Below are 26367 nucleotides of genomic sequence, written 5' to 3' on the forward strand. Positions count from 1 at the left end.
TGGTGATTACTTTTTGCATTTCATTAGAGAATGCTGTTGGAGTTTTGATCAGGATTGCATTTTATCTATAGATTGCTTTGGGTAGTGTTGACATATTCACAATATTAATTGTTCCTATCCATGAGTGCAGAAAGCCCTTCCATTTATGTAGGTCTCTTTTAGTCTATTTTAGTAGTTTTTTTTTTTTTTTTTTTTAAATCATTTTCACTGAATAAGTCTTTCCTATCCCTGGTTATTCTCATTCCTAGGCATTTTATATTTTTTGGTGCTTTTGTACATTGCATTGTCTTCTTGTTTTCCTTTTCAGGTTTTTCCTTGTTAGTGTAAAGCAACGTAGGTTATTTTGGTGTTAATCCTACACCCTGTAACTTTGTTGAATTCTATTAGACCCAACAGCTTTCTTGTGGTGTCTTTGAGATTTTCTATGTATAGGATCATGGGATCTGTGAATAGAGACAGTTTTACTTCTTCCTTTTCAATTTGGATATGATTATTTCCCTCTCTTGCCTTATTGCTCTGGCTAGGACTTCCAGTACAATATTGAATAAGAGTGGTGACAGTGGGCATTCTTGTCTCATTCCCATTCTCAAGAGGAAGGCTCTCAGTCATTCTCCATTGAGTATAATGTTGGCTGTTTGTTTTACATGTATGCCCTTAATTATGTTTAGGAAATTTCCTTCTATTCCTATTTTGCTGGGGTTTTTATCAAAAGAAGGTGTTACATTTTACCGAATGTCTTTTCTGCATCACTTGAGATGATTATGTGGTTGTCTTCCTTTATGTGATGAATTACACTGGTTGATTTTCTAATGTTGAACCACCCTTGCATTCCTGGTATGAATCCCACTTGGTCATGGTATATAATTTGATTAATATGTTGTTGAATTCTATTTGCTAGAATTGTGTTGAGAATTTTTGCATCTATATTCCTGAGGCATATTGGTATCTAATTTATTTTTCTTGTGATATCTTTACCTGGCTTAGGTATTAGGGTGATGATGGCTTCATAGAATGAGTTAGGGACTATTCTTTCCTTTCCTATGTTTTTAAAGAGTTTGAGTAGGATTGGTATCAACTCTTCTCTGAATGTTTGATAAAACTCTCCAATGAAGTCATCTGGCCAGGGATTTTTGTTGTTGTTGGGAGTTTTTTTTTTTCTTTAATCTCTTGTTATGGGTCTGTTTAGATTTTCTACTGCTATTCATGTTAGTTTAGGTAGTTAGTAAGTTTCTAGGGATTTATTTATTTCATCTAGTTTTTCAAATTTGTTGGAGTACAATTTTTCACAGTATTCTGTTATGGTGCTCTTTATCTCAGTTGGATCTGTTGTAACATCTTCAATTTCATTTCTTATTTTGGTTGTTTGCATCTTCTTATTTTTTTCCTTTGTCAGTCTAGCCAGTAGTTTGTCTATTTTATTGATTCTTTTAAAGAACAAACTTCTGATCCTGTTGATGCTCTCCATTGTTTTTCTGTTTTCTATTTCATCTTTGATCTTTATTATTTCCTTTCTTCTGGTACCTTTGGGCTTCCTTTGCTGTTCCTTTTCTATGTGATTAAGTTGTTGGGTTAACTTTTTGATTTGGGATCTTTCTCCTTTTTTGAAAAAAATTTTTTTTTTTGTACTTTAGATGAAGGTTTACAGAACAAACTAGTTTCTCATTAAACAGTTAGTACACATATTGTTTTATGACATTGGTTAACAATGCCAAAACATGTTAACACTTTCCCTTCTTGAACTTGGGTTCCCTATTGCCAGCTTTCCTGTCCCCTCCTGCCTTCTAGTCTTTGCCCCTGGGCTGGTGTGCCCCTTTAGTCTTATTTTGTTTTATGGGCCTGTCTAATCTTTGGCTGAAGGGTGAACCTCAAAAGCGAATTCATTACTGAGCTAAAAGAGTATCTGGGGGCCATACTCTCAGGTTTCTCCAGTCTCTGTCAGGCCAGTAAGTCTGGCCTTTTATTGTAAGTTAGAATCTTGTTTTACATTTTTCTCCAGCTCTGTCCTGGACTCTCTATTGTGATCCCTATCAAAGCAGTCAGTGGTGGTAGCCAGGCACCATCTAGTTGTGCTGGACTCAGTCTGATGGAAGCCGTGGTTCTTCTTTTTAATGTAGGCATTTATTGCTATGAATTTTCCTCTGAGCACTATTTTTCCTGAGCCTCAAAGGTTTTGGTATGTTATATTTTCAGTTGTGTTTGACTCTGTGTATTTTTAATTTTGTCCTTGATTTCTTTTATGACCCAATATTTATTGTTTTAGTAGTGTGTTATTTAGTTTCCAGGTATTTATCTTTTTGTCCTTATTCTTCCTGTTATTGAATTCTGCTTCATACCATTGTGGTCAGAGAAGGTGCTTTGTCTGATTTCAGTCCTTTAACTTTTATTCAGGTCTGCTTTGTGGCCTTAAATACAGTCTACTCTGAAGAATATTCCATGTGCATTGGAGAAGAATATATGTTGCGCTGTTTAGTGGTGCGTTCTATGTTTGTCTTAGTTTTAGTTGGTTAATAGTGTTATCCAAGTTTTCTATATCTTTACTGATTTTCTTCCTAATTGTTCTATCCATCGTTAAAAGTGGCATATTAAAATCTCCTATTATTATTGCATATCTGTTTATTTCTGTCTATAATTCTGCCATTGTTTGCTTTATAAGGAGTCTTAGTAGTATAGTGGTTAAGTGCTTGGCAGCTAACTAAAAGGTTTATGATTTGAACCCACCAGCTGCTCCATGGGAGAAATATGTGACAGTCTGCTTCAGTAAAGATTTACAACCTTGGAAACCTTATAGGGCAGTTCTACTCTACCGTAAAGGGTCATTATGAATTGGAATTGACTCAATGGCAGTGGGTTTGTTTTATAAATTTTGGGACTATGTCATTGGGTGCATAAACTTTTATAATTGTTTTTTATCTTCTTGGTGAATTGACCCTTTTATCATTATATAATGCCCTTCTTTTTCTCTTGTAATTGATTTTGATGTAAAGTCTATTTTTTTCAGACATTAATATTGCCACCCCTGCTCTCTTTTGCTAATTGTTTGCTTGGAATGTATGTTTCCATCCTTTGACTTTTAACTTATTTATGTCTTTGTGCCTAAGGGTCCGTCTCTTGTAAACATCACATGGATGAATCACTTTTTAAAATCCATTCTGCCACTCTGTCTCTTGGCTGGAGAATTTGATACATTTACTTTCAGTGTGATTATAGATAGGGAAGGATTTAATTGAGTCTTTTTTTAAAACACTTTTTGTGATTTTAATGTTTTCTTTGTTCTTTCCTATCTATACTGAGTTCTTTTTATATATGGATTTTCTTTCCCTTTTATTCATTATTGTTGTTTTTATGTCTGTTGAGTCTTTGTTTTTCTTCTTTATTTTGGTAAGTAGATTTATTAATTTTCTTTGTGGTTATGATGAGGTTTTCATTTAACATCCTATATTTAAAATGATCTGTTTTATCTTAAGACTACCTCAATGTCCTCAACATGTGAAAATTTTATATTTACTCCATTCATTCCCCCTTTTGTTTGGATGTTTTTGTTGATTACAATTTTGTATCTCAGATTCCCAGTAATACATTTTTAACCTTATTTTACTGTTATATGTATTCAGTTGGCTGTCATGTGTCTTCACCTCAGATTGTGGTCTGATGTCTTTGGTTTTCTTTCTGAAGGACTCCCACTAGTATTTCTTGTAGGGCTGGTCTGGTGGTTACTAATTACCCTAATTTATGCTTATCTGGGAATGTCCTGAATTCATTCTCATTTTTGAATGATAATTTTGCTGAGTATATATTTCTCAATTGTCAGTTCTTTTCTTTAAGGACTTTGTTTATGTCATTCCATTGCCATCTTGCTTGCATCGCTTCTGATGAGAAATCAGTGTTTAAACTTATTGAGGCCCCTTTGTAGGTGATAGTTTGCTTTTCTTGCGCTGCTGTCTAATTTCTGTCCTTGTCTTTTGATGTGAAAAGTTTTTAAAATTTTTTGTGAAATTTTTAAAATAACTTTTATTGTGCTTTAAGTGAAAGTTTACAAATCAAGTCAGTTTCTCACACAAAAACTTATATACGACTTGCTACATACTCCCAATTACTCTCCCCCTAATGAGACAGCCTGCTGTCTCCCTCCACTCTCTCTTTTCGTGTCCATTTTGCCAGCTTCTAACCCCTCTACTGTCTCATCTCACCTCCAGGCAGGAGATGTCAACATAGTCTCAATGGTCCACCTGATCCAAGAAGCTCACTCCACACCAGCATCCCTCTCCATCCCATTGTCCAGTCCAATCCATGTCTGAAGAGTTGGCTTTGGGAATGGTTCCTATGTTGGGCAAACAGAAGGTCTGGGGGCCATAAACACCGGGGTCCTTCTGGTCTCAGTCAGACCATTAAGTCTGGTCTTTTTTTGAGAATTTGGGGTCTGCATCCCACTGTTCTCCTGCTCCCTCAGGGGTTCTCTGTTGTGTTCCCTGTCAGGGTGGTCATCGGTTATAGCCGGGCACCATCTACTTCTTCTGGTCTCAGGATGAGGTAGTCTCTGGTTCATGTGGCCCTTTATGTCTCTTGGGCTCATAATTACCTTGTGTCCTTGGTGTTCTTCATTCTCCTTTGATCCAGGTGGGTTGAGACCAATTGATGCATCTTTGATGGCTGCTTGCTAGCATTTAAGACCCCAGACATCACTCTTCAAAGTGGGATGCAGAATGGTTCCTTAATAGATTTTATTATGCCAATTGACTTAGATGTCCCCTGAAACTGTGGTCCCCAAACCCCTGCCCCTGCTATTCTGGCCTTCGAAGCATTCAGTGTATTCTGGAAACTTCTTTGCTTTTGGTTTAGTCCAGTTGTGATGACCTCTCCTGTATTGTGTGTTGTCTTTCCCTTCACCTAAAGTAGATCTTATCTACTAACTAGTGAACCTCCCAACCTCTCTCCCTCCCCCCTCTCAAAACTACAAAAGAATGTTTTCATCTCAGTTTAAACTTTTTCTCAAGCTCTTATAATAATGGTCTTATACAATATTTGCCCTTCTGCAGCTGAGTAATTTCACTCAGCATAATGCCTTCCAGATTCTTCCATGTTATGAAAAGTTTCATGGATTAATCATTGTTCATTATCAATGTGTAATATTCCATTGTGTGAATATAGCATAATTTATTTATCCGTTCATCTGTTGAAGGGCACCTGGGTTGCTTCCATCTTTATGCTATTGTAAACAGTGCTGCAATGAACATGGGTGTGTGTATATCTATTCCTGTAAAGGCTCTTATTTCTCTAGGGTATATTCCAAGGAGTTGGATTGCTGGATCATATGGAAATTCTATTTTTAGTTTTTTAAGGAAGTACTAAATCGATTTCCAAGGTGCTTGTACCATTTTACATTCCCACCAGCAGTGTATAAGTATTCCAGTCTCTCTACAACCTCTCAACATTTCTCGTTTTGTGTTTTTTTGATTAATGCCAGCCTGTTGGAGTGAGATGGAATCTTTTTGAAGTTTCGATTTGCATTTCTGTAATGGCTAATTATTGTCAGCATTTCCTCATGTATCTGTTAGCTACGTGAATGTCTTCCTTAGTGAAGTGTCTGTTCATATCCACTGCCCATTTTTTAATTGGGCTATTTGTCTTTTGTGGTTGAGTTTTTGTGAAATGATGTAGACTTTAGAGGCCAGACACTGATCGGAAATGTCATAGTGAAAAACTTTTTCCCAGTCCGGAGGTAATCTTTTTAGTCTTTTGGCAACACCTTTGGAAGAGCATAGGTGTTTGATTTTTAGGAGCTCCCAGTTATCTGGTTTCTCTTCTGCATTTTTAGTAATGTTTTGTATACTGTTGATGCCATGTATTAGGGCTTCTAGCATTGTCCCTATATTTTCTTCCATGATCTTTATCATTTTAGATTTTATATTTAGGTCTTTGATTCATTTGGGGTTAATTTTTGTGCATGGTGTGAGGTATGGGTTTTGTTTCATTTTTTTTTGCAAATGGATATCCAGTTATGCCAGCACCATTTGTTAAAAAGACTGTGTTTTCCCCCATTTAAGTGACTTTAGGCCTTTGTCAAATATCAGCTGCTCATATGTGGATGGATTTATGTCTGGATTCTCAATTCTGTTCCATTGGTCTAAATATCTGTTGTTGTACCAATTCCAGGCTGTTTTAACTTCTGTGGTGGTATAATAGGTTCTAAAATCAGGTACAGTGAGGTCTCCCACTTTGTTCTTCTTTTTCAGTAGTGCTTCACTTATCTGGGGCCTCATTTCCTCCCATATGAAGTTGGTGATTTGTTTGTCCATCTCATTAAAAATGTCGGTGGAATTTGGATCAGAATTGCATTGTGTCCATAGCTGGCTTTTGGTAGAATAGACATTTTTACAATGTTAAGTCTTCCTATCTGTGAACAAGGTATATTTTTCCACTTATGTAGGTCTTTTTTGGTTTCTTGCAATAGGGTCTTGTAGTTTTCTATGTATAGGTATTTAAATCTCTGGTCAGATTTATTCCTAAGTATTTTATCTTCTTGGGGGCTACTGTAAATGATATTGATTTGGTGATTTCTTCTTCAATGTTCTTTTTGTTGATGTAGAGGAATCCAACTGATTTTTGTATGTTTGTCTTGTATCCTGATGCTCTGCTGAACTCCTCTATTAGTTTCAGTAGTTTTCTTGAGGATTCTTTAGGATTTTCTGTATATAAGATCATGTCATCTGCAAATTGAGATAACTTTTACTTCTTCCTTGCCAATCTGGATGCCCTTTATTTCTTTATCTAGCCTAATTGCTCTGGCTAGGACCTACAGCATAATGTTGAATAAGAGTGGTGATAAAGAGCATCCTTGTGTGGTTCCTGATCTCAAGGGGGATGCTTTCAGACTCTCTCCATTTAGGATGATGTTTGCTGTTGGCTTTGTATAAATGTCCTTTATTATGTTGAGGAACTTTCCTCCTATTCCTATTTTGCTCAGAGTTTTTGTCATGAATGGGTGTTGAACTCTGCCAAATGCCTTTTCTGCATCAATTGATTAAATCATGTGGTTTTTGTCTTTTGCTTTATCTATATGATGGGTTGCAATAATTGTTTTTCTAATGTTGAACCATAGCTGCATATCTGGTGTGAATCCCACTTGGTCATGGTGAATTATTTTTTTGATATGTCGTTGAATTCTATTGGCTAGAATTTTGTTGAGGATTTTTGCATCTAAGTTCATAAGGGATATAGGTCTTTAATTTTCTTTCTTTTTTTTTTTGGTGTCTTTACCTGGTTTTGGTATCAGGGATATGCTGGCTTCATAGAATGAGTTTGGGAGTATTCCTTCCTTTTCTATGTTCTGAAATACCTTGAGTAGTAGTGGTGTTGACTCTTCTCTGAAAGTTTGGTAGAAGTCTGCAGTGAAGCAGTCCAGGACAGGGCTTTTTTTATTGTTGTTGTTGGGAGTTTTTTTGATTACCTTTTCAATCTCTTCTTTTGTTTGGGTCTATTTAGTTGTTCTACCTCTGTTTGTGTTAGTTTAGGTAGGTAGTGTGTTTCTAGGAATTCATCCATTTCTTCTAAGTTTTCAAATTTGTTAGACTAGAATTTTTCAAAGCAATCTGATATGATTCTTTTAATTTCAGTTGGGTCTGTTGTAATATTGCCCTTATCATTTATTATTCATGTTATATGTTTCGTCTCCTGTTTTTCTTTTGTCAGTTTGGCTAATGGCTTATCAATTTTGTTAATTTTTTCAAAAGAACCGGCTTTTGTTCTTATCTCAATTGTTTTTCTGATTTCTGTTTCATTTAATTCTCTTTTAATTTTTGTTATTTCCTTTCTTCTAGTGCCCAAGGGTTTCTTTTGTTGCTCTCTTTCTATTTGTTCAAGTTATAGGGATATTTCTTTGATTTGGGCCAGTTCTTTTTGTATGTATGCATTTATTGGTATAAATTGGCCTCTGAGCGCTGCTTTCACTGTGTTCCAAAGGTTCTGATAGGAAGTGTTTTCATAATTATTGGATTCTATGAATTTCTTTATTCCATCCTTAATGTCTTCTATTACCCAGTCTTTTTTGAGCAGGGTATTGTTCAGTTTCCAAGTGTTTGATTTCTTTTCCCTGCTTTTTCTGTTATTAGGTCTACTTTATGGCCTTATGGTCAGAGAAGATGCTTTGTAATATTTCAGTGTTTTGGATTCTGCTGAGGCTTGCTTTATGACCTAATACGCGGTCTATTCTAGAGAATGTTCCGTATGCACTAGAAAAGAAAGTATACTTGGCTGCTTTTGGGTGGAGTGTTCTGTATATGTCTATAAAGTCAAGTTGGTTGTTTGTGGCATTTAGATCTCAGTGCCTTTATTGAGTTTCTTTCTGGATGTCCTGTCCTTTACCGAAAGTGGTGTGTTGAAGTCTCCTACTATAATTGTGGAGCTGTCTATCTCACTTTTCAATGCTGTTAGATTTTATTTTATGTATCTTGCAGCCCTTTCCTTGGGTGTGTATATATTTAATATGGTTATATCCTCCTGGTATATTGTTCCTTTAATCCTTATATATTGTCCTTCTTTATCCTTTGTGGTGGATTTAACCTTAAAGTCTATTTTGTCAGAAATGAATATTGCCCCTCCTGGTCTTTTTTGATTGTTGTTTGCTTGATATATTTTTTTTTATCCTTTGAGTTTTAGTTTGTCTCTAAGGTGTGTCTCTTGTAGGCAGCATATAGATGGGTCAAGTTTTTTTTATCCGTTCTGGCACTTTCTGTCTCTTTATCGGTGCACTTAGTCCATTTACATTCAGTGTAATTTTGGATAGGTATGAGTTTAGTGCTGTCATTTTGATGTCTTTTATTGTGTGTTATTGACAGTTTCTTTTTTCCACTTAATTTTTTGTGCTAAGTAGTTTATCTTTTGATATTTTCTTTTCCTCTTATTCATTGTTGTTGATTTTGTTTCTACTGAGTCTCTATTTTTTGTTGTATTTTATTTTGATTGGTAGGATAGTTAGTCTCCTTTGTGGTTGCCTTAATATTTACCCCTATATTTATGAGTTTAAACCTAACTTTTATTTCTTTATATAGCCTTGTCTTCCTCTGGATATGAAAGATCTAAGACTACATTTCTTGTTGTTGTTGTTGTTAGGTGCTGTCAAGTTGGTTCCAACTCATAGGGACCCTATACACAACAGAATGAAACACTGTCCGGTCCTGAGTCATCCTTACAATCGTCGTTATGCTTGAGTTCATTGTTGCAGCCACTGTGTCAATCCACCTCATTGAGGGTCTTCCTCTTTTCCACTGACCTCGTACTCTGCCAAGCATGATATCCTTCTCTGGGGACTGATCCCTCCTGACAACACTTCTTAGTCCCCGCTTATTATTTTTATGTTGTCTTCTTTAACATAATGACATCACTGTTTCCCTGTTTTGAGCATTTGTTTAATCTTAATTTATTTTTGTTGTTTCCTTGTCTGGGTTAATATCTGATTGCTCTGTCCATTGTTCTAGTCTTAGGTTGATAACTGATGCTATTGATCTTCTAACCAACGAATTGCCTTCAGTATTTCTTGTAGTTTTGGTTTAGTTTTTGTGAATTCCCTAAATCTGTTTATTCGGAGATATCCTAATTTCACCTTCATATTTGAGAGGCAGTTTTACTGGATATACGATTCTTGGCTGGCAATTTTTTTCCTTCGATGCTTTATATAAGTCATCTCATTGCCTTCTTGTCTGCCTGGTTTCTGCCGAGTAGTCTGAGCTTATTCTTATTTACCCTCCTTTGTAGGTGACTTTTCATTCATCCCTAGCTGCTCTTAATATTATCTCTTTATCTTTGGTTTTGACAAGTTTGATTATTATATGTCTTGGTGACTTTCTTTTAAAATGTACCTTATATGGAGTTCGAAGATCATCTTGGATAGATATCATCTCATCTTTCACAATATCAGGAAGTTCTCTGCCAAGAAATCTTCAACAATTCTCTCTGTATTTTCTGTTATCCCTCCCTGTTCTGGTACTCCAATCACTCGTAGGTTATTTGCCTTGATAGAATCCCACATCATTTTTAAGCTTTCTTCTTCTTCTTCTTTTTTTTTTTTTAATTCTTTTATCTGATTTTTTTTTCAAATATGTTGGCGCCAAATGCTTTATCTTCAAGGTCACTAATTCTGCCTTCCACTTGCTCGATTCTGCGCCTCTGCCTTTCTACCGAATTGTCTGATTCTGTAATTTTATTGTTAACCTTCTGAATTTCTGATTGCTGTGTCTCTATGGATTCTTGCAGCTGATTAAATTTTTCTTTATGTTGTTTAATAACCTTTTTAATTTCTTCATCTCTTTTATTTCTGTGTTCCTTGGCTTGTTCTGCATATTGCCTGATCTGCTTTCTGATGTCTTGAAGAGCTCTGTATATTAATCTTTTGTGTTCTGCATCTGGTAATTCCAGAAAGGCACTTTCATGCAGAAGATCTTTTGAATCTTTGTGTTGAGAGCTTGTTGAAGTGATCATGGTCTGTTTCTTTATGTTGTTTGATATTGCCTGTTGTCTCTGAGCCATGTATAAGTTATTATATTAGTTCATTTTATGTTTGCTTACTGTATCTTAGCTTCTTGCTTTGTTTTGTTTTGATTTACTCAAATGGGTTGCTTGAGTGAGCCAGCTTGATTATTTTTGCCTTTGGAGCTCTGACGTCCTGTCACCAGATGGCTAGAGCTGTTACCAGGTATGAAAGCTTATGAGTTCATTCACTTTTCTTGTATGGATTCAGCTCAGGTGTCGAGGTAGCTGGTCATCAAGTGTGTGATACTGTCTCTATCATACAGTGTTAGAGGGGTAGGAGTGAATGGTGTAGGTACTGGTATCTGATTGCAGCAGGGAGTCATGCTGTGAACAAGGCAGGACACTGAGAACCATCCCCCAAGTGTATTTAAAGAAAGCACATCCCTGTTCCCTAGAGCATACAGGTGGGTGGGTTCTGCAGATGGACCATGGGCACCCAATGCTTTTGGTCATAAGGGCTTGGAGGTACCAGTTATCTTTGGATCTTTGTTGCAGGTGGCTGGGTGACCTGAGGGGAGCCACCAGTCCTTAGGCCCCTGATGTGGGTCGATGAAGACCCTGTTTAATAGGCAAAGCGGTGTCAAATATCAAACACCCACCTCTCCACCTCACTGCCTAAACAGTTGCAGCCTGCCAGCAAGGGTCTATTCTCCTGAAATAGGCCCACACAAGTCCATGCAGGGGGGAAAGGTATTCAAAGTCCACGGACTGTTTATGCTTGTACAGGAGCTGCTTCTGTCCTGAGCTCCTCCACATAGAGGCACTGGAAAATTATCTTTTACACCTGACGTGAATTTATTCCTTCTCCAAGTCTGGAAGCATGGCTTAGGGTGCTCAAAGGACCCTATCTCAGGCCCAGGGAAATCATCAGCCACCGAAGCTGGCTTGGGGGCAGAGGGTGCTGTAAAATATACACAAGCACTTAGCTTTTGCTGAGAGCGCTGTTCTTCTCTGGTTCCAGAGGGTGAGTAGGCTGTGTGGCAGGCTGCTTCTCCCTGAGGAAACTGCAGCTGAATTCTAATACTGGCCCACCATTGCCACTCCGAGGAATGTTGTGTGAGAGCTCCCAGCTATTCAGGCCCAGCAACTCCTCTTCACTTCTGAACCACCTGTCTCTTCCCCACCACTCAGTCCATTTTCTAACTTTGCCTTTGATGTTCAGGGCCCCTAGCTTGCCATAATCGTTTCACTTGATTTTTTGGGTCTTTGTTGTAAGAGGGATTGCAGGAAGCATCTGGCTATTCTGCCATCTTGGCCCTGCCTCCTCAATCTGATTCTTTATCCCTCCATTTGATGTTCAGGAATATGAGGTCATTATTTGTGTCTGTTTTACTAGGGTTTCTCAAGTTTTTGTTGTAAGTGGATGTTACAGTGTCTCTATCTAAGCCCTCATCTTAACTGGAACCAGTTGTCATCAGTTTTTATGGAAGCCTGTGTTTGTGACCAGTCCTGATGTTATGCCACATGTGGGAATGGCTGTTTGAGTGGGTTCAGGAGAACCCATCCAAGTGGTAATAGGAAGAATTCAGGCTTTGGCGTCCTACAGACCTGGATAAAAATCTGGGCTCCACTGCTTGTCACAGTGGTGACATGAGTCATTTGTAACCTCACCCAGCCCGATTCTCTTATGTATGAATGAATCACAATGAAACTAGTCATCAGGAATGTCATAAATATTGAACGTGACCATATGTACCAAGGCCTGACATAGAGTAGCCCCTTTCCTTCTTGTTTCTTCACCATGATCTTTTGAGAAGACCTTTGTCTCTCCAGTGTATCTTTGTCACCTTACCTTTTGTTGACTGGTATGAGTGTCCCCAAGGAAAGAAGGTTCTTTTGGAAGGGACTCAGGCTATAAAGATTATAGTGGTTCTTCTCCTAACCAACTCTTCTTAACAACTCTCCTCCTCACCAGCTTTGTCACACTGATCATTTCATGGAAGTTTCCTGGTCCTTAATTTCCTTTTTTGAAAATGCGGGCAGGTTAGACTAGAAGCTCCCTACCGTCCCACGCAGTGTTAATGCTCTAATGTTGATGTTTCTAAACAGCTTGCTGTGTTTGTACTTCAGGCCATCACCTGGGGGGACTTATTCCCCTCCTCTCACAGTCTTCTGTACAGCAACCAGAGGGTTAGGAAAAGCAGGTTCAGAAAGGTATTTATATTCACACATGGAGACGCAAAAACAATAGGCATGGAATAACGCAGCTTACATGTTCATGTTAGAATATAGATCTTACATGTTAGGAGCTGAATGATGGAACAGCCTATCAATTGCCCATATGCAAGTTCAAGCTGAAACTGAAGAAAATTAGAACAAGTCCACGAGAGTCAAAATATAACCTTGAGTATATTCCACCTGAATGTAGAGACTATCTCAAGAATAGATTTGATGCATTGAACACTAATGACCTAAGACCACGCAAGCTGTGGGATGACATCAAGGACATCATACAAGAAGAAAGCAAAGGGTCATTAAAAAGACAGGAAAGAAAGAAAAGACCAAAGTAGATGTCAGAAGAGGCTGAAACTTGCTCTTGAAAGAATAGCTAAAGTGTAAGGAAAAATGATGAAGTAAAACTGTTGAATGGAAGATTTCAAAGGGCAGTTTGAGAAGACAAAGCTAAGTATAATGAAATTGCAAAGACCTGGAGTTAGAAAACCAAAAGAGAGGAACACACTCACCATTTCTCAAGCTGAAAGAACTGAAGGAAAAAATTGAATCCTTGAATTCCAATATGAAGGATTCTGCTGGGAAGATATTGAATGACACAGGAAGTATCAAAAGAACATGGAAGGAATACAGAGAGTCACTGTACCAAAAATAATTGGTTGACATTCAACCATTTCAGAAAGTAGCACATGATCAAGAATCGATGGTAGTGAAGGAAGAAGTCTAAGTTGCACCTTTAAACAAGGCTCCAGGAATTGACAGAATACCAATTGAAATGTTTCAACAAACAGATGCAGTGCTGGAAGTGCTTACTTGTCTATGTCAAAAAATTTGGAAGACAGCTTCCTGGCCAATCAACTGGAAGATATCCATATTTGTGCCCATTCCAAAGAAAAGTGATCCAGCAGAATGCTGAAATTATCAAACAATATCATTAATATCACACACACACACACAAAAATATCACACACAAGTAAAATTTTGCTGAAGATTATTCAAAAGCGGTTGCAGCAGTACAGCCACAGAGAACTGCCAGAAGTTCACAGTGGATTCAGAAGAGGATGTGAAACAGGGAATATCATTGCTGATGTCAGATGGATTCTGGCTGAAAGCAGAGGATACCAGAAAGATGTTTACCTGTGTTTCATTGACCATGCAAAGGTATTCAACTGTGTGAATCATAACAAATTACGGATAACGTTGCGGAGAATGGGAATTCTAGAACACTTAATTCTAGAACCTGTACATAGACCAAGAGACAGCAATTCGAACAGAACAAGGAGATACTGCATGGTCTAAAGTCAGGAAAGGTGTGGATCAGGGTTGTACCTTTTCACCATACTTATTCAATCTGTATGCTGAGCAAATACTCCAAGAAGCTGGACTATATGAAGACGAATGGGGCATCAGGATTGGAAGAAGATTCAACCTTGTTTGCAGAAAGTCAAGAGGACTTGAAGCACTTACTGATGAAGATCAAAGACCACAGCCTTCAGAATGGATTGTACCTCAACATAAAGAAAACAAAAATTCTCACGACTTGACCAGTAAGCAACACCATGATAAAAGGAGAAAAGATTGAAGTTGCCACAGAGTTCATTTTGCTCAGATCCACAATCAATGCCCATGAAAGCAGTGGTCAGGAAATCAAACAACGTGTTGCATTGGGCAAATCTGCCTCAAAAGAACGTTTTAAAGTGTTAAAAAGCAAAAATGTCTTTTTGAGGACTAAGATGTGCCTGACTCAAGCCATGCTATTTTCAGTCACCTCATAGGCATGTGAAAGCTAGGCAATGAATAAAGAAGACCAAAGAATTGATGCACGTGAATTATGGTGTTAGAGAAGAATATTGACTATACCATGGGCTGTCAGAAGAACAAATCTGTCTTGGAAGAAGTACAACCAGAATTCTCTTTAGAAGCAAGGATGGCAAGACTTCATCTCAAGTACTTTGGACACCCTATCAGGAAGGATCAGTCTCTGAAGAAGGACATCATTTTTGGTAAATACGGGTTTAGAGAAAAAGAGCAAGACCATCAAGGAGATGGATTCACATGTTGGCTAAAACAGTGGGCTCAAGCATAACAATGATTGTGAAGATGGTGTGGGACCCTGCAGCATTTCTTTCTCTTGTACATAGGGCCGCTATGCGTTGGAACCAACTTGACGGCACCTAACAACAACACATGCCTCAGGAATGCCTTCCCTCAGAGTAGGTGAGATTTGTAGAACTAGAGCCTCCTCCTCCTCCTTTTCTTCCTTCTATCTGAGAAAAGCTCTTGCCTCGAATAAGTATGTTCACCAGGCAAGAAACGTGCAGCCCTTTCTACTGCCGGTATCTGACCTGGCTAAATGTCTCACATGAAATAAAATCATATTATTCTGGTTTCTTATTACTGTGGTAATAATTCCTCCTTTCCTACTCTTACAACACTCCATTATCTTTCTTTTAAAGCTGTGAACAATTAAACCTACGGGTTAAGGAAACTTTTTTCACCTTTGTCTTTTTAAATTGTTGAAAATTCTGCTGAAAGGCTATAATTCAAAGCCGGTTCTTTAAAACATAGTATAGTAATAAATTTGGCTTTGCCTCCATACTATTCTTTCAAACTAGCTTTTTTCTATTAGATTTTTTCTTGTTAGATTTTCTATTAGATGTAATTGCTATGCAGATAAAGCCATTAAGTCTTATGCCTTAACACATAACAGAGACCACTATTTTTCCATTTCCTTCAGTGAAGGTGTTATCATGAATCATCTGACATTATCTTGATATCAAACAAAAAATGAGCAGTAATATTTAGGCCATGATAGTTACAAATCTTAAACAGTCCAAATTCACAGTGGAGAGGAAATAGTCACTTATAGTTACTTTCTAGAGTGTTCCTCTATCCTCTTCCCTCTGAAGTTAAACACACTGAGGATAAAATTATGTGGAATATGGCCTTTACCACTTTCCATGGGCAGGCCATTCACTCAAGTGAGAGGGGCCTCAATTTAGTTTAACACAACGTTTGAGTGCCTATTGTATGCTTAGTGTGATTTTTGCTTTGGAAAACATTAAAAAAAAACCCAAAAACTATCCAGGAGGAGAATCAGACTCATGGCAAACCCACATATGTCAGAGTAGAACTATCTTCCATAGTATTTTCAATGGCTGATTTTTTGGAAATAGATCACCAGGCCCTTCTTCCAAGGTACCTCTGGGTAGACTCAAAACTCCAACCTTCCAGTTAGTAGCCGAGGACTTAACTGCTTGCACGACCCAAAGGCCCATGAAGGACAGTGTCCTCCTTTTCAGGAATCTTTCATTTATCTTCTCGAATAATCATACCCCAGGAGATCACAACATAAAATGTTATATAATCAAACACTGGAGTATAAAGTCAGCAGTTTATTCAGTATCTGTTGAACACTTACTATGTACTAGGCACTATGCTAGCCAAATACAATTGCATATTGTTAACATAGAAAACATTTTAATATTCATGAAGGCTTTGATTGGGTTTCCACTGCACAACCTTCACAAATATGAAGACATTCACCGATTAGTATGGAAAGCAAGGATTGTATGACCTTGTCTATCTCCCTGGAAATACCTACTAGTGACCACCTTCCAAAATCCTTTTGTCTCTGTGTGCTGAAAGCTTTGAAGCTAGGTCGGCTGGCCCACCTAACCATCTCAGAGGGTTTTTAGTCTTTGCCCTTTGGCCAGCCCTGCACAGCTACAAAATTTACCTGCCCTATTTGTCGTAACCATTCAACCCAAGTTGGCACAATGCCAGCATGATGAAGTTTCTGGTTAAATAATAGTTTGATGAGAGGGAATGGGAGAATGCCAGGCAGAGACAGGTAGATGGGAGAGTGTAAAAATCAGTAAATGGCAAGAGACAGAGGTGTAATGAGAGGGATTAAAGGGGGGTATCTATCCCTGGAAGCAACCCCCCTACCCCTGGGTCAATGAGGCCGGCCAGGGAATCAACCCTCCCCTTGACAAGGTGGGGGTGCAAACTTAGAGATATCCCCCTGGGCAATTATTACCCTCTATATGCCTCTGGCGTGAGAATGGCTGGGTATTTGAAAGGTGGGAGAGGTATGCGTGTATATATAAAAACGAAACCCAGTGCCGTCGAGTCGATTCCGACTCATAGCGACCCTGGTGGCATAGTGGTTAAGTGCTATGGCTGCTAACCAAAGGGTTGGCAGTTCGAATCCGCCAGGTGCTCCTTGGAAACTCTATGGGGCAGTTCTACTCTGTCCTATAGGGTCGCTATGAGATGAGCGTGTTTATATAAACCCCTTATAATAAACACAGACCCTATGCTCATAAGCACAAAGCCAGTCAATGAAATGATATCAAACGGAATAGGACTTCCTGCTCCCACCTCTGCTGTCCTGCTGAGGTAGAAAATTGAAGATTGTAGTTAGCCTCCAGTTGTCCCAGAAATCCATTTGCCATTATTTGTAAATAAAATATTTGAACAAGAAAATGATCCTCAATATCACACAGAGTGTGTTGTAGAGGTAGGTGGATTATTGTCAGCTTTTACTGAGTTTGATATAGTGCATGGCCTTATTTTGCTTTGAAAATCCTTCATTTTAAGACCTCACCTTAGCCACTTATGCCTTACTTAAGTTAACTACTTAAGTATTCTGTGTTAAACATAGTCACAGAATATTATATAGCTTACTTAGCTTACTTAGAGACAACAAATTAGATCTTTATGGAACTCATTTATTTCTCCTATTCTGCAGCTAGAAGCATTTTGCAAATGAAATTGAAAACTACAAGAAACAGGTGAGCTCTTCATAAAAAAAAAAAAAAACACCAAAATCCACTGCCATCGAGTTGATTCCAACTCATAGCGACCGTATAGGACAGAGTAGAACTGCCTGATAGGGTTTCCAAAGAGCACCTGGTGGATTTGAACTGCCGACCTTTTGGTTAGTGGCAGTAATTCTTAACTGCCATGCCACCAGGGTTTCTAAGCTCTTCATAAAAAAAAAAAAAAAAAAGTCTGCCTAAAATTATGCTGTTACAGGAACTGTAGGATTCTGCTAATTACCTAGGAATTCTGCATCACTTGTGGAATCTTTTTATATTTTGTACCTAAAAAAAGTTCTAATAATTTATTAACCGGTTGATTATTTGTACGTTCAGGAAATAAATCCCTAAGGGAACACTGCTTGTGGTCAATGCTGTGACAACAGAGAGCAAGTGTGACCTTTGTACAGCAGTGTTGCTTTCCTTTATTGTTGTTATTGAATGTATCCAGTGATGCAGCCCTCAAATCTTCCCTTGTCCTGTTGCTCACAAGTGAGCACACAACCTCTGAAAGTATGTGTGGTGATACAGTGCACCTGGCATTTCCTCTACTGTCCATGCTTTTCAGGGTAATTAACCTTGTATGCCACAACATGAAGGAGCCTGAGCGAACCGGCAGGCATGTTTGCAGAGCCTGGCACCAGTCCTAAGAGATGCTTTAAACGATGCCCTGCCGCAGGGGTTTCAAAGTGGAAAGCAGCCAAACATTTCTTAATTCATGTAATTTAAACGCAGCAGCATGAATGACTAACTGCAAAGGGAAGAATGTCAGCAGAGGTATTAAGAAAATAATCCAAGCTGAGTTGCAAAATCAAATGAGACTCCACTTCCTGTGCAATTGAGATGATCAGCTTTTGGAACACTAAGGCTCCTGTTATCTTTCTTTAATGAACCTTTGAAGGGCTCTGGATCCCAAGAGAAAGTGTGCTGAGCAGCAGAAAGTAAAAGCCCCCAAGCTTGTTGAAACTCTTGAGCAGTGGTGACCCAACACACCTCATTCTCTAACGAAGTAGAAGTTTCCCATTCTCGTCTACCCAACTCACTTTCCTGCTCCACTGTACTAAAGTATTTTAGAATTATGCTATGAAATGTCATCGTGGAGTTAAGCATAACTAGTTACTGTGTTTTAAAAGATTATGCTCTACTAGAGGAAGATTCAAAGACATGAATACTTTTTAACTCATTCATTCATTTGTTCAGCTAATGTACACTGGATGACAATTCTGGATTTGATATTTGCTGGTTGCTGCTCACAGATAAGATGGCAGTGATGGTTCAGGGGTAGGATCCTGGCCTTCCATGGGGGAGACACAGATTTGACTCTCTGCCAATGCTCCTCATGTGAAGCTACCACCCGCCTGTCAATGGTAGATTTTGTGTTGCCATGATGCTGAACAGGTTTAAGCAGAGTATCCAGACTATGACAAACTAGGAAGAAAGGCCTGGCAACTCTACTTCCAAAAATCAGCCAATGAAAACGCTATGGATGACAATATTCCAATGTACAAACAATCACAGGGTCGGTGCAGGGCCAGGCAGTGTTTCTTCTGTTGTGTGTGGGGTTGCCGTAAATTGGATGGGGGATGACTCATCAGCAGCTAAAAACAACTACTGACACGGAGAAGAAAGAGACACAGAATGTCCTCACCCAGAAGGTGAAATGGTATGTATGCGTCTTGCGCTTTGTTGGTTCGTGTTCTCATCTGCTGCTGAAGGACTTTATTTTTCTTTTCTTAGGGATGCATCTTCCCAACAGCTTCAGGATTTATACTGTTTTTTTTCCCCCTGATCAGGGCCCTACCCTGCCCAGACCCTGGGCCCTGCTGCTGCCCTGCTGGGCAACACTGTGACCAATCAGCAGGGTTCCAAGCAGAGCACCAGGTGCAAGTCCCTGCACTGCCATCTTGGCAGGGGGTGGAAGGGCACCCCCAAGAGTAGGACTCCTGGGGCTGGAGGGACAGGGGCCATGGGAGACTGGCATCTAGAGCACAAGTGACCAGGCTGGTCTTTCAGTGACCCCAGATGCCTGTGCACATGTAAATAGTTGTCAAACTAATAAATAAATGTGGTGTTTTGTGAACTCTGCTGTTAGAAGGGGCAACTACTCTTGTTATTTTATTATGAGCCCTGTTTTATATAACAGTATAACTTTAAAGTATTGGTTTTAAAGGCAGGTTTCAGGATTTATCACAGTATAGTTGGCCATTCACAGATTCCTGAAAACCAATGCACCTAAAGAGCAGGTGTTTGTTGGTGAACGTGCACACACATGTTTGAATGTTCAAATGGTGCAGACGCAGTGTGGGTAAACTCACAGGGAAGCTCACCCAACCACTTAGCTGGCAGGGGGCCAACACTGCAAGCTGATGCTATGGACCAGCTTTTTGGGTGTCTCTGAAGAAATATTTTGTGCAATTAGAAGACACACACACACACACAAGCACACACAAGCACAAACGCGCACGCATGCACCCTCCCCAAACACACAATATACTCTGCCTTCGCTTTTTAAACAGAGATGAAAGCATTCTATGCACCTTGATATGCACCTTGTTTTTATATCGTTTTTTCCACTGTATATTCCAATATATTTTGTAGCTTCTTTCATATGAGTATATAAATAAAGGTGTTCATTCTCTCTCCTCTCTCCAAAGACTATATTCTGTTTTCTGGAGGTAAACCCAATTTATTTAAACATTCCCCTTTTGATGGACATTTTTAGGTTATTTCCAACCTTTTGCTGTTCTAATCGGTGTTTCTGTATGCTAGTGTTTCCATATGCCAACTGTGTATCGGTAAGATAAACTTCTAAAAGTAGAATTTCTAGGTCAACGGATATATGTAGTTGTAATTAGGACTAATGTTGCCAAATTTCCCTCCATACAGGTGGGCCGGTTCACACTCTCACCAGCAAGGAATGAGCCTCTCTGTGCCTGGACTCCCTTCCCAAAACTAAAATGCTTACAAACATTTTAGTCTATGTCATTTTGTTTGGTGAAACATGGTGTTTTCATGTAGCTTCATTTGCATTTCACTCATTGTGAGTGAAACTGAGTACATCTTCATAGGTTATAGGGTCACCATTAGTTGGATTTGACTTGACAGTAATGGGTTTTGTTTGGTTTTTTTTGGTTTAAGAATTATTTTCATTTCATCTTTTGTCAACTGTTTATCCTTTACTTCTCCTGGTTACTTTATAGGAGTGCTTCACATTTTAGGAAAATTAGTCTTATGCATATAGTACGAATTTCAAATATATTTTTCTAGATTGTCATTTGACTTTTTTTTCACTTATGATGGTTTTTTGGAAACCCTGGTGGCGCAGTGATTAAGTGCCACGGCTGCTAACCAAAGGGTCAGCAGTTCGAATCTACCAGGTGTTCCTTGGAAACTCTATGGGGCAGTTCCACTCTGTCCTATAGGGTCGCTATGAGTCAGAATGACTCAATGGCACTGGGTTTTTTTTTTTTTTTTTTTTTTTTGGTTTTATGATGGTTTTGGGCATTTAGATGCTTTTTGTTTTTGTGTAATCAAAATTTATCAATCCTTTCTTAGGGCTTCCAGATTTGTTTCATAGCTACATATTTATACTCTGTGTTTGGTTTGGCTTTGTCTTGTTTTTTTGATAGATTAATAAATCAAGTTGGAACAGCAGTGACCCAATCTCTGGACTGTGGACAGGAGGAAGGGGCCTTTATTTCAGAAGCTGATAGGTGAGTGTGAAGCAGTGAAATTGTGGCCCCTGGGAAAAACTCTAAAAAGAGGACCTTCCCTTTAACTGTTGTGTAGTTTCTGTGTGTGTGTTTTTCATTACACTTTGGACTGGAATGAAGACATGAAGTTCAGAGTTCAAAAAGTGTAAGTGAAAGAATGAAAGCTCTGGCTACTTTGGGGTTTAGTCCTGAGGGTACTGAGCTTCTGGGCTCTGGCTTGGCTGTGGGTCCCCACTGTGTTTCTCTTTCTCCATGAGCACTGTTGTCATATGCTTTGAAGTGAGTGTTATAGCTGAGGCTGGATAGTAATTGAAGTGCCATTCTGGATTTTTCCTCTTACTTGTAGATGTTTTCTTATCGTGTGCATCTGGGGGTGGTGGACTTGCTGAGGGCCACAGCAGGGAAATCTTCATATGCATGGAAGATGTGATCTGAAGCCGACTAGGTCTGAGACAGGTCACTTCCTTGTCTGAGTTTATGTGTGGACCCATGATTTCATCAGGTCACAGACTTGCCTCTAAGACCCTTCGGCATGGAGTGTGGCCTGGGCAGGTTTTCCTTGAGGCACTGGCTTGTTAAAGCCTCAGAGATGAGTTTCTGCTTTACCTCTAGCAAGAATACAGACCCTAGTGGCACTAGTTTTGTGAGGACTTTCTGCTCATTTTTCCTACTTTTCCTATTGTAAATTGCCATTTTTCTCTATTATTTATTTCAAAATTTTTTAATTTTATATATACACAAAATATTATATATACAAAAATTAGATTGTTGTATATGACTTTCAAGCTTTTCTAGAATAGAATAGAATTAATAGATTGAGATGACATTTAGGGCAGCATTAAATTCTATGAAATTGAATTCATTAGCAAATGGCTTTAATTTATAGCAAAGACCTGTTAGACATTGAGAGAATTTACTTGTTATCAAGGCTGTTCAATTACTTGCAAAAGAGTGTTGTGGAATATCTTTTTCTGCATGTTTTATGCCAGTCACTTCTCAGAAACTGTTTAGGAGGGGATTTTGTTTGTAGAGGGGGATATATTCCATTTTTCTGATGAAGGAATAGACTGAATTTCAAAATTCAAATGACTGAATTTCTTTCCTTTGTGATTGAGAGGGTTAGTAGGTACTAACATTCTTAGCTTTGGAGAAAAAGTACACTTCTTCCCAATTCATGAAATTAAATTATCACAAAGTAGGAGATTCCTTTGCATAACTTATGGCTACACTGGGACAAAAGATTAAGATGATTAAAACTAAGCCCTCCCACTCATATAGTCTTATTCAGTCTCTCTTCACTTTGGATGGGCAGGTGGGGCTGAGTATAGCCACACCCAGCTCATCTGCAGACCCTGGACCACTATTCCGCCCCTCAAGAGGCCTGACTCAGGATACAACCCTGCTGTGTCAGTGCACTGATACATCAGTAAGGACAAGCCCAGCTCTGCCACAGTGACTAATTGCTGGCCCACCTCAGAGCTGGGAAACGTTGGCTCATTTCTCAGACACTCTGTATAACCTTGTAGTTCAAGCAGGGGCTCTGCTTATTTATTTATTTATTTTATCGAGGAACGAGGCTAATGGAGCAACCACCTACTTGAAAGTGGCCAACTGTGGATCATAGGGAAAGACAATGCTGGAAATTCGTGCATTGGCAATTCATGTTTGGATGGGAAGTGACATATATCAACTCCAGTAACGACTCATAGGGTAGTACAATTATCTGGCCTCATTCACCCAACCAAGCTTCAGAAGTGCTCTGCTGTAAGGGGAGACAACTAGAAATAATTAATGAACAGCACCAGTGATCACCACATGTAGATCTCTGTCCTTTCTGCTCTTGCTCTCTTCCATTGTGTACTGTAAAATTGGTCAAGGTTGTTGGGCACCTCTTACCATTTTTCTGATGAAGGAATAGAAACTTATTACAGAATATATGTACTGTAGACATTACAGAATATATGTCCTCTTCACTAACTTCAGGAAAGACAGTATCTGTGATAATGGAGAGTGCAGAGAGGTTCTAAGCCATTTATGGGGAACAAGTTATGGTTTACAATATCAGCTGGACATGAGCAATGTATTTAAGAATGTTAAAATTTTTTTTTTTTTTTTTACATTTTTCCTCTTGAAGATCAATAAGAAAGCCTTGCAGTTCTAAGGAAAAGAACCATTTTGGCATTCACTGACTTAATAAAATCATTTGATTCCTTTTTTAGTGCTAAGCTAGATAGCATGCCAAGCAATGATAATTAACTGAACCATGAGATATAAAAGGAAAGAAGAGACATTTGTTCCAATGATGTGTTACGCAAATCCAAATGGCCTGATGTCCATCAGTTAGGCATGATGTGTCTTGCTGAGTTTGGCACAAGAAACAAGTCCTATTTTGAACTAGAGAATGTGGCAGCATCTGTGTTCTGAAAAACTAGAAGCATGTTAAAGATTGAATTTTCTGGCTGTGTGTGTAGCAGCAGTATTGTTAAACTTGGAATAGAAAATAAACCCTAATTACATTTTTCTACATAAGTACTAGTTACTAAGGTTTAAATATGTTGTTGTGTGTTTATTTGATGTTTTAAGTCAGTGGGACTATGTATGTTTGCTCTGTTTTCCCTAGTGGGAAAATCTTTCTTAAGAATGGCTGGAGAAGGCCAGACTTCAGTTTCATGCATTCTGAAAATGAGGTCTCATCATTTAGTCCTTAAAGTGACCGGTGTACACGTGTGTTCTTTCAACTGGGAATATGTGAGAGGCTTAAATAACCTTTCTCAGGAAACTGCTGATGCAAAGCACAAAGCAGACATGTCCAGTGTTCATTATAGTTTCCCTCTCTGGTTCAGATTCATAGTGGGAACACAGATACCTTTGTTTAATTCAGTTAAATGAGCATTTTGGACATTATCTCCAGGCCCTGTATTCACTGTTGAGAGGAAAAATTACAGTGCTTTTCCAGAGAGAGCTTAGTACATCTTAAAGGAGACAAAATTTATGCGTAACTGTTAAGGAAAGCCCGGAGATTATTTAACTTGATATTCAAATGTGTTGGAGCCCTGGCTGTAAGTGGTTACAAGCTCAGCTGTTAGCGAAAAGGTTGGCAGTTCAAATCCACCAGCTGCTCCTTGGGAACCCTACGGTGCAGTTCTAGTATGTTGTATAGGGTCGCTGTGAGTCAGAATCGACTCAACAGCAGTGGGTTTTGGTTTTGGATTTATTCAAATATGTAGTCTTTCTGACTCTAAAGGATGCAATCTGGGAGGAGGCTGAGCCAGATGGGCTGGAGGCAGAGCAGCACATTCACGTGTAAGGTGGTCTTTGAGGATCAGCAGCAGCTTGCCTCCAGGTGATGTGCTGCACAATTGGGATGAACGGCGCAATTGTCAATTAGCCTTGGCATGTGTCATTATACCTGCCTTGGTCTTAGGATCTGAGTTTCTGTGACAGTCAGTCTTACGCTATTTAGGTCATTTGTTACTTGAATTGCACTTTTAGCATATTCCTTGGTGTAAAAATAGCATGGGGGTGGTGTCTGACCTCCTCCAACCCCATAATGGGGAAGGAGAACCAAGATCAACAGTGCAAGGCTGACTCCCATGAGGTGGAGGCCACGTAAGCCTCTTCTCTAGCCATCTTTATGAATTCTGACACCAACTGTCCCTCGCACAACACTCTACTTCTCTGCTGGGTCAGATAATTTATTGCAATGGCCACGCAGAGCTCACAGACCGTACTCATTATTATGGAGTTTATTAGGGAAGAAACAGTTACAACTCAGGCTCAGGAGCACTCAGGATAACCTCTTCCCAGCTGTGCTTACAGGCACACCTCTCCCTGGCCTTTAGTCTCTGCCCAAAGGTAATCAGCTTTCTCTCTCTTTGGGCCTGGAAGCTGCTGGGTCTCTGCTGCTGGTCTCTCCTTCCTTGGTGGAGGTAGTCTTTCCTCTATGTTCTGGAATTGGCTTTCTTTTAGGGCAAAACTGACCATCCCCTTGGTGGGCCACAGTTATCTTATTGGCACAGCCCTGCCCAATCACCTGGGTGGGAGTTACATGGCGAGAAAGGCTGTACTAAGTAATTCATCACACTGCACTTAGGCTGCTTGTTCCATGTAAGCATGCACTATCTCAAAATAATAGTTATATATTAATTGCACTAACAGACCCACATTTTTCACTAAATAATCCAGCTGTACTAACTAATCCACAGTTTTTCAAACTTCTAGGTAGGGCCTAAAATAGTGAAAAAGAGTGAATAAACTTAGTTTTGTAAAAAAGAAATCTAGATATTCCTCTTTTTTTTTTTAATGTGTAGACTGTGTATTTAATGTTCCTTATGTAGGACTAACTTACTTAACACAGACTGAAAGGACACGAAATCTCTATTCTGCACAAAGACAGTGCTAGAAATATGGCATTTTGATTTTGGTAGAGGAGTCCATGCCTGGCTCTGGCAGGAGGCCATGATACTATGGTAGAAGGTTTTGAGTAGAACCTACATTCTTTGCCACAACTGATTCTAAAGCATTTGTTTCAGGAAATAGTGCCTTGCTACTAACCAATTCCTTTCCAAAATGTGTTTTTAATATTTGGCATGCAGTTGTCATTGGCTCAGGGTTGTAATGGGGAAGTTGTAACTGACCCAGGAAGTGTCTCCAGTTGAACCGATGCACACTGCAGCAATCACCCTTACATTAAGGCCAGCAGATGCTGCACTGTGCCTGGGGATGAAGGCTTAAAAATCAGGCCAGGGTGGTCTCCTTCCAAAGGGCTCTTAGCAACTCAAAAAATGGAATTACAAAACTGAAGTAAGAACAATGCCTGGTTTCAATCTTTGTCCTATTCTATTAACAGAGCTTTTCCCTGGAATTATTAAATTTCTATTCCCTCTTGCAGTACTTACCATTTAGGTTGTTGAACCAAACAGTAAACTTTTCCCTTTATTAGCCATGTAAAGAGTCCTGGTGGTGCTGTGGTTAAGCCATCTGCTGCTAACAGAAAGGTTGGCAGTTCGAACCCACCAGCCACTCTGTGGGAAAAAGATGCGGCTGTCTGCTTCTGTAAAGATTTATGGCCTTGGAAACCCTGTGGGGCAGTTCTACTCTGTCCTATATGGTCGCTATGAGTGAGAATCTACTCG

The 26367-nt window shown here is 39.1% G+C and overlaps 1 long non-coding RNA gene across 1 annotated transcript in view; it reads left to right on the forward strand.

Moving 5' to 3' along the window:
- The window catches only part of LOC126059048 (uncharacterized), a 65957-nt gene extending 44784 nt beyond the window's left edge, over positions 1 to 21173 (forward strand). Inside the window, exon 3 of the long non-coding RNA XR_007513353.1 lies at positions 21149 to 21173. This is a non-coding gene — a long non-coding RNA (uncharacterized LOC126059048). The remainder of the gene's footprint in view (positions 1 to 21148) is intronic.
- The last annotated feature ends 5194 nt before the right edge of the window (positions 21174 to 26367 follow it).

Source organism: Elephas maximus, chromosome 15 (assembly GCF_024166365.1).
Source record: "Elephas maximus indicus isolate mEleMax1 chromosome 15, mEleMax1 primary haplotype, whole genome shotgun sequence".
Classification (NCBI taxonomy): domain Eukaryota; kingdom Metazoa; phylum Chordata; class Mammalia; order Proboscidea; family Elephantidae; genus Elephas; species Elephas maximus.